Source organism: Monodelphis domestica, chromosome 5, assembly GCF_027887165.1.
Source record: "Monodelphis domestica isolate mMonDom1 chromosome 5, mMonDom1.pri, whole genome shotgun sequence".
NCBI classification, from domain to species: domain Eukaryota; kingdom Metazoa; phylum Chordata; class Mammalia; order Didelphimorphia; family Didelphidae; genus Monodelphis; species Monodelphis domestica.
This window is the reverse complement of record NC_077231.1, coordinates 253,480,107-253,488,315: the sequence shown is the minus strand read 5'-3', so window position 1 is coordinate 253,488,315 and position 8,209 is coordinate 253,480,107.

Genomic DNA, 8,209 nt, shown 5'->3' with positions numbered 1-8,209 from the left:
TTCTCTTCCAAGGACACCTATTCAGACTGGTTTCTGTGATTGTTTATCTCTTGCCCAAAAGATTGTGTCCCTGAAAACCTTGGCAAAACTAACAGCAGCCACCCTCTCTTGCTCCTGAGTTCTTTTCCTGGTGATTTGTGTTTATTACTAGATCCTACTAGGAAATCTCTTCTTCTTCAGAGGGAACCTCCGTAATGCTAACCATAAAAAGCCAAAACATTCAGCCAAATGACAGTCCCTGTGACTAGTGCCTTTAAAGTAATCAAATGTATTTGGGTTCTCTCTCTCTCTCTCTCTCTCTCTCTCTCTCTCTCTCTCTCTCTCTCTCTCTCTCTCTCTCTCTCTCTCTCTCTCTCTCTCTCTCTCTCTATTTCTCTCTCTTCCTGCTCCCCTCCCTCACCCCATGCTTAACTGTATCAACACAGGTAAAGCTTTTCCGGGTGCTAAAGCAGTTTCCCAGAAAGTTCAGTCAACGTCTGCATCTCTCTGCTGTCAAAGCAAACAGCTGTAAAGTGTGGGAAAGCAGATGTTTCGTCTCTGTGACACCCTGCAGCCCATCTGACTGTTTGGGGACTGAAGTGGCACTGTTTGGGTGGCTTCGGATTGATGCAGAGTTGGCAGCTTTTCCCTAAAGGCAAATTATCTCCCAAATTCCTTCAACTGATTTCATTGTGCCAATGTAAATGCAACCTGAAATTCCTTGCCTTTTTATGTCAAAGATAAGTTACAGGGTGTGGATTCCATGGACACAGCCATGCAGAAGGCATGGCAAATGAGCAACTATCTCACACTCAGTTACAGAGCTGGAAAAAATTTTTTTAAAACATGTGCACCTTCCTGGTCTATGTTTCTGCTAATAGATTTTGCATTTGAAGATCCGTCCTTACGACTTTCTCCCTCAAACATCATTTTCCACATTGACTATACATCTAGCATCCTGCCTCCAGGAAACTTCTCGTTTCCTGTTCGACTCTGGACCTCTTGGGTGCTTACCCTCCCTATACCTCAGTTTCTTCACCAGAAAAAGAAGGAGTTAAACTAGATAATCTCTAAGGTCTTTTTCTGGAATTAAATCTATGATGCTCATCACTTATTTCTTCAGCCACCCAATAGCATTATTATAGTTATTTGTCTTTTGTTTTCAAAGAGAGCCAATGGCATTGCAGGGTGATGTCTTGACTTGTGCACGAACTGGATTTAAGTGAGGCAGAGCTGCCCAAATCTTCAGCCTCATTCTCAGTTTGAGATTCATTGAAGTCATGGCAAAATAAAATTCAGGACAACTGGCGACAGCCCAGGCCACAGTGGATAACCTTGGCGACTTTGATGTCTGACTGAGCTTTAAGTGTTCCACAATGCCTGCTTTCACCACCTTCGTGACTGTTGGAACAACAGCTGTTCCTGTTTTCATCTATCTTTTGGCCCTGGGAAGTCTTCACATGCTTGGGGTAGACAGACATTCCCCCTAACTCACTGATAAGTTTGAGGCCTGTTGGTTACCTTCAACTTGATTTAGACCTTCTGCAGAGACTGGTTTTTTTTTGTTTGTTTTTTTGTTTTTAGGGTGTGGGGGTATAGCCACTGCAGCTTCTTGGAGTCATAGGTAAGATTTAGGTGAAAGCTAGAAACCAAAGGAAGAAAGTAGCCCCAAAAAAGAGGGCTCAGCAAGCCCTCCACCCAGAAATGCTATTCCTCCTTCAACATCTCATACACCCAGGATCATAGGACCATGAGTTTAGAGCTGAAAGGGACTCCAGAGGTCATTTCATCCAACATTCTCACTGTACAAAGGAGGAACCTGAGATCTAGAAAAGCAAAGTGATTTATATAACTTGAGATCACATAAGTTTTAAATATCAAAGGCTAGATTTCAACACAGGTCTTCAGATTCCAGATTTAATATTCTTTCTTCTATAAGCTCTTACAGTTAGTTGAAAAACTGCCCTTCCAAATGCTAAACTCTGAAAATTCCCTCTCTGCCCTATCTTCACTCCTTCTTCTACCTTCTGGATGCATACCTGTACTTGCCCTTTGATTTACCCTTCTGTTCCACTATTCCTCTCTATTCTTCCAATCTATCAATCTCATCTGGACCTTACTTTCCTCTCTATAAAATCTTGACCCTGTGGCCAGTTATTTCAGTGATTCCTCTTTTCTACTCTTAAACTCCTTGTACCTCTGAAAGAGTAACCTAAAAAAAGAGCAGAAATAAGGGCAGCTAGGTGGCTCAGGGGATAGAGAGTCAGACCTAGAGATGGGAGATACTGGGTTCAAATTTACCCTGTTGTGAGTAAAAGTTAAATGTGTGTGAGTTTGCAGACTGACAATAAAAGGGCAGAGTTCTGAAATTCTGGGGAGTGCAGCAGCTGCTGGGGAGAGGCAGTTAATTCTAAGGACTATGGCTTTTTCCCTCTGGGTGGACCTGAGGAGAATTAGCTTTTCCCTGTGGATTTGATTGTTTGTTCATCACATCTTATTGCTGTTTGGATTACCCTGTACCTGTTGACTTTTTGACACCTACAGAGTTCCTATACTGTGACACCTGGCAGCTGATCATGAGACCATTGTTGGGCCCTGTCAGACTTGCACACAGACCTTTTACCTTTAGATTATCCAAGGTGGGGTTAGTGTTAACCTAGTTAAGTTTAGTAATTTCAGATTTATATAGTAAGTATAAGGAATAGAGTAAGGAAACACTCAGAAGCAATCTCTTTATGGAGATATTTTTAAATCTGGGGAGGTATAGATATTTATAATAGAGTAAGGTATAACCAAATCCCTTCCAACCTATCCTTATTGTATTAAACACCTTAATTTATAACCTAGGGGTGTGTGTGTGTGTGTGTGTGTGTGTGTGTGTGTGTGATCTCAGGGTCTACCTCTCCCTGCCCTGGACTTGAATAGCCTTTCCAAACCAGGTTACTGGCCTAAATTACCATCCAAACCCATTCCCTAAAACCCAACAGTTATATCAACCCTCAAATATATCCTAGCTGTGTAACCCTGGGCAAGTAACTTAACCAAAATTGCTTAATCCTTACTGAACGTCTGCTTTAGAATCAGTATACAGTACTGATTCTAAGATGGAAGGTAAGGGTGTGTTTTGTTTTGTTTTTAAGAGCAACAGAAAACTTGAGGCTATAGGTATAGATTTGGCTTCAGACTCTGACTCTTACAGACTAATCCTAGAACTTTAGAGAGAACGATTTCCTTAGACCTTAGTTTCCTCATTTGTAAATCAAGGGGTTGGATTAGCTGATTTCTCCAGCTCTGGAACTGTGATCCTGTTCTCTTTTATCCTTCCCATCTGGATAACCCTAACTCTGGCCAGCACTTGTCATCTACCTCTTTTTTCTCCATTTCTATTCTCCAGCAGCCAAATGTTGCTGAAGGAAATAATCAGAACATCATGATGAGTTCATTCTAGATTTAGAATACCTTGTTTCAAACTGAGCATTATTTACTACAATAATCCTTTGATTCACCTCTCATTGGCTTTCTAGCATATTCTCCAAATTGCTATTCCAGACCTTCTTTCTTCAAACACCAACTCCAGTCATGGACTTTTGGGCATGATATAGATCCAAATACAGGCTGTTGATAGAAGATAAACTACAAAGCAGGAAGGGATGGATGCCATAACCCTAAGCAAAGTGAAGTTGGACTATTCTGGAAGCAAAGCTAGATCCTAGACTGCCATGGAGATTAATTGCAGATTTCAGTGAGCCAGGTTGCCATGACAAGAGAAAGAAGGTCGCAGACCGCCCAGAATTGAAGTCTTCTTCAGTAAGGAAGTAAGTGTGTCTATCCACAGTATGACTCACTCCTTTTGGTCCATGTTTGAATGCATTATGATTAAAATTATTTCCAGAGCCTGATTTATGGGTAAGAATATTGATTCATTGAGTAGGCTAGCATTGTAACCAATAGATTGTGGTCCTCTCCATGACCAAAGACCTTGTTGGACTTCAAAGCAGATCTCTAGAGTTTGGGGAGCTCATTATTGAGCCCTTCCCTTGAACATCCCTAGACATCTCTAATTGGCAAATAGCTCTTTAGGAGATGGTCCAGCAAACCCTCCTACCTTCCCCTTACTGACAGGTAATGGCTATCAAGGCTGTAAGAAAAGAATCATTTTAAAAACATTCCTGTTAGCCAAAATTTGTGAAAGGAACACATTCCTAAGGACAAAGAAAATGGAAAAAGCTATAGTCTGGATGATGGCAACTGTTCGGGTCTAGGTGCTGCTCGTTGGTTACAGAACCCTATCTCTGTTATACTTATGAGGAAACTGAGGACCAAGAGATTAAGTGGTTTTCCCAGAGTCACCCAGCAAATAAGGTCCAAGACTCAGTAATTCTCTCTAAGATATGGAGTAGCAGGGCTCTGCTACAAGAATAATATAGTATGTGAAAAATTAATTCTCACAAAAGACTGGGAAAAGAGCAAAGCTAATGATTGTGCTGACCCTAACTGCATCTTCTGGATTTTTACTAAGCTTTTATTATTTAATTTAATTAGATGTTTATTGTCAGAGGATAGCTAGGTGGCTCAGTGGATTGAGAGTTAGGTCAAGAGAAATGGAAGGGCCTGGGTTCAAGCATGGCCTCAGATACTTCCTAGCTATGTGACCATGGGGAAGTCACTTAACCCCGTTGCTTAGCCCTTACCACTCTTCTGCTTTGGAATCAATACTCAGTACTGACTGTAAGATAAAAGAGTAATTGGGAAACAATGGAGATCATGATGGACAAAGTAGGATGGAGGTAACAAATGATTGATCTGATTAATAGAGAATTAAAAAGGAGACCATGCACAAAAGGGAGGAGCTAAGGAAGAAGGGGTAATCAGCTTTCTGAGAGCCCAAAAGCTCTGCTCTTACACCAGAGCAACCTCTGTCGCTGAGTGGTGTTCTTGGCAGTTAAGGCCCAGCACTGGAGAGGCAGCAACTGTTCTGGTCTAGGCGCTGCTCGTTGGTTACAGAACCCTGTCTCTGTTATACTTAGGAGGAAACCGAGGACCAAGAGATTAAGTGGTTTTCCCAGAATCACCCGGCAAATAAGCAGAATTGCTCAAACTTGATCCCAGGTCTTCTGAAGCTCTCATCACTAGACTCAGATCACATCCTCCATGACACCTTCCCTCATATCATCCCCAGCGTTATATGTGGGTTAAAAGAAGGGTTCGAACTAACTAATTATATGTATACACACACACACACACACACACACACACACACACACACACACATATATATATAAATAATAACAAGTTTATTTAGCTAAAGGGAATTAGGGGATACCTAACTTCTAACCCACACCAGAGATTAAACCTTTATAACTTACTGTAACTATACTAACTTCTTAAAGTATTAACTAAGCTGGGGGCGGGGTGATAGGAGCAAGGATAAAGGCCAAAGAATCTCACAGCACGGAAGTCCTCTTTGATTCAAACAGCAGTCCCAGAAAGATATCACCAACAACAGCTGAAATCTACTTCTCTGTAGCAGCAGCAGTAGAAACAGACAGAAATGTCAAGAAAGCCAAAGAAGACAGATCCACTGGCCCTCTGGGTCCACCCCAGAAATACCAGACAGATACTCTCTGGGCTCTCCTGACTGCTGGAGAAAAGCAGCCTCTCCCTCCTCCAGGGTCCACCAACTGTCTCCAGCAACTGCCTCTGTGTTCAGTCCCAGTTCCTGGGAGTTCTGAGTAGAATGTTGGTTTGCAGAATCTTTTTACATTCAGCTTGCCCTAATTAAATCCTTTACTACACCAGCTAAAAGAGATCTTTCCTGCCTCAGAGTGTTCACAGCATTTTCCCTGAATTTCTTCCTTGAAATTATCACTCTCCCCTGTGTTTTAATTCTACGTGTTGTTTTCCCCTCATTAGTGCTTCACCTACTTGATTGCATGTACTTTGTCTTATAATCTTTGCCATCTCCATGCCTAACTGGTGCCTCTATGTACACAGTATGTACAAAATAATTGTCCAAATGAATTTTTAAAAAAATATTTATTACCAGTCTCAAAAAATACAATTAAATAAACAAATAGCCAGGTGTGGTAGGTTCTGTACTGTAGTGGATGAAGACAATTAGGTATACACATTAAGCCCAGGATTGATATAGTGAGTCACCTAAGGAGGGGCAAATTGGGCATGGTCAGAAACAGCCTAGTTCAAGGTTCTCATGACAATCAGTAATGGGGTCTGCCCTTCTAGTCTAGACCAAACACGAGACTCAGTCTTAGATGGACTTAGACAGATATATAGATCAGCAAGGTGACATAATCATTATACATAGATATATGTATATACATTTTGCAGAAAAAGAAACTGAGCCCCAGGAAAGCTAAGCAACTTGTTATATACCATGCTGCCAAAAAATCCCAACCAACACCACAAACTCCCAACCCATGCCATAAGCTCCAAGCTGCTTACTTATTGGTAACTCACATTTGGAGGCATGATAAGTCACAGCTGCTAGAGAAGTGGCAAAATCAGAAAGATTTGGGTTCGAGGTATATCTCTGACATAGAATAACCATTTGACTTTGGGGAAATGCTTTCACCTCTCTGTGTCCCATTTAACTCTCTAAGCATACTTGTCAGCCAGTGGTTGTTAAGAGCTTCCTCACCCAGGGGGTCTTTATAATGATGAAATCCAGACACCCCTCTTCCTCCACCACCACCACCAAAAGCCCTTACGCTCAGCTCACATTGCTTTCTCAGCTTCACAAAGAGCTTTCCTAAAAAGAACCCTGTGAGGTGGGTGGTATAAGGATGATTGTCCCCATTTGATAGATGGGGTGACTGAGGCTCAAGATTTCAATACCTTGCTCATAACTGCACACCTGGTAAAAAGGCAGGATCCAAATCCGGGTCTCCAGCCTCTGTGCCTAATATTCTGTTTCCCATTTTGCCATGCTGCCTTTCAGAGATGTCTGTCGACTTTAACAAAATAGCAATCTAACAATAACAATTGAATTGTTCTGTGTTCTGCCCCAACCCACCGCCTCCCACCAACTTTTCCAGCTGGGTCCTTATGATATTCCTTTTTCGTTGTTAGTTTGTATCTAATCATAGACGCAGAACCAAGCATGCGTGTTGTTCTTATTGGGCTCCCTTCCTATCCATCCCCAGACCGAGGAAGAGAGGAAGAGGAATGAACTGAGCTGAACAGCTCCTGCGGGGGTGAGGCTGGAGAGGTCATTCATTATCACCAGAGCAGAACTTCCTAGGCTGCCAGCATAGTCACACTCCAACTGATAGACAGTTTTGCATTCATTTGTAATGTTAAGTACTTAATCAACAAGTTAAATATTCTCCAATTTCACAAGTCTGATGACAGCTTCTGAAGAGCTTTCTGTGACTTAAGTGAGCTTAAATCTAAACCCATCAGGGTTTGTCTGATTAGCGCTGACAAATGTAGAGAAGGCTGCTAAATAGATAATATATGTGCACACACAGACAGACAGACATCCCCCCACACACACACACACTCTCTCTCTCTCTCGTGTGTATACATATACACACAGAGATACTTCTTCCTAGAAGAATTGCAAATGTTAAGGTGTTTACATTTTGATGTCCCCTGAATTATCTAAATCCCTCCGCTAGGAAGCCACAGAAATAAATAGGATTCCATTAGTTCTGACTCCATCTGTTTATTAGAAATACTTGTCAGGAGAGCCATGTGCTTGGGTGGGCTTTACATGGTCCAGACCTTCAGTGGAGGGCTTCCTCAGCGGTCACTGGGTCAATATTTCATCTGGCTCCCTTAAGTACTGCTCTGTTTGGCCAACCTCCTAAAGGACCAGCCTCATGCGGTGTGTCCGGTGTTCTTTAAGGGCCACCAAAACTGCCCTCATTTAAAATCCTCCTTTGCACAAACGTACCCTACCTCCTCACGGAAATCATCCAACATCAGAGCTGGGAAAGATCTGAGAAGTCGATAATTTACCTGTGTTGTTTTGAAGATGGAAAACTAAAGTTCAGAATGTGATCTAATTTGCCTGAATTCCCCCAGCAGAGCCTTTAAATCAAGACTTTGGACCACAAGTTCAATGTGATTTCTGATGCAGCCCCACCCATTCCCTTCAGTTTCTTGTTTGGGTGAAGACTTTGAAACACAGGTGAGTGGGATTATCATCGGTCACTCCCTAGCAGTCCCCAAAACCTTAGCAGGAATAAGGAACTAAGGTTCTCCT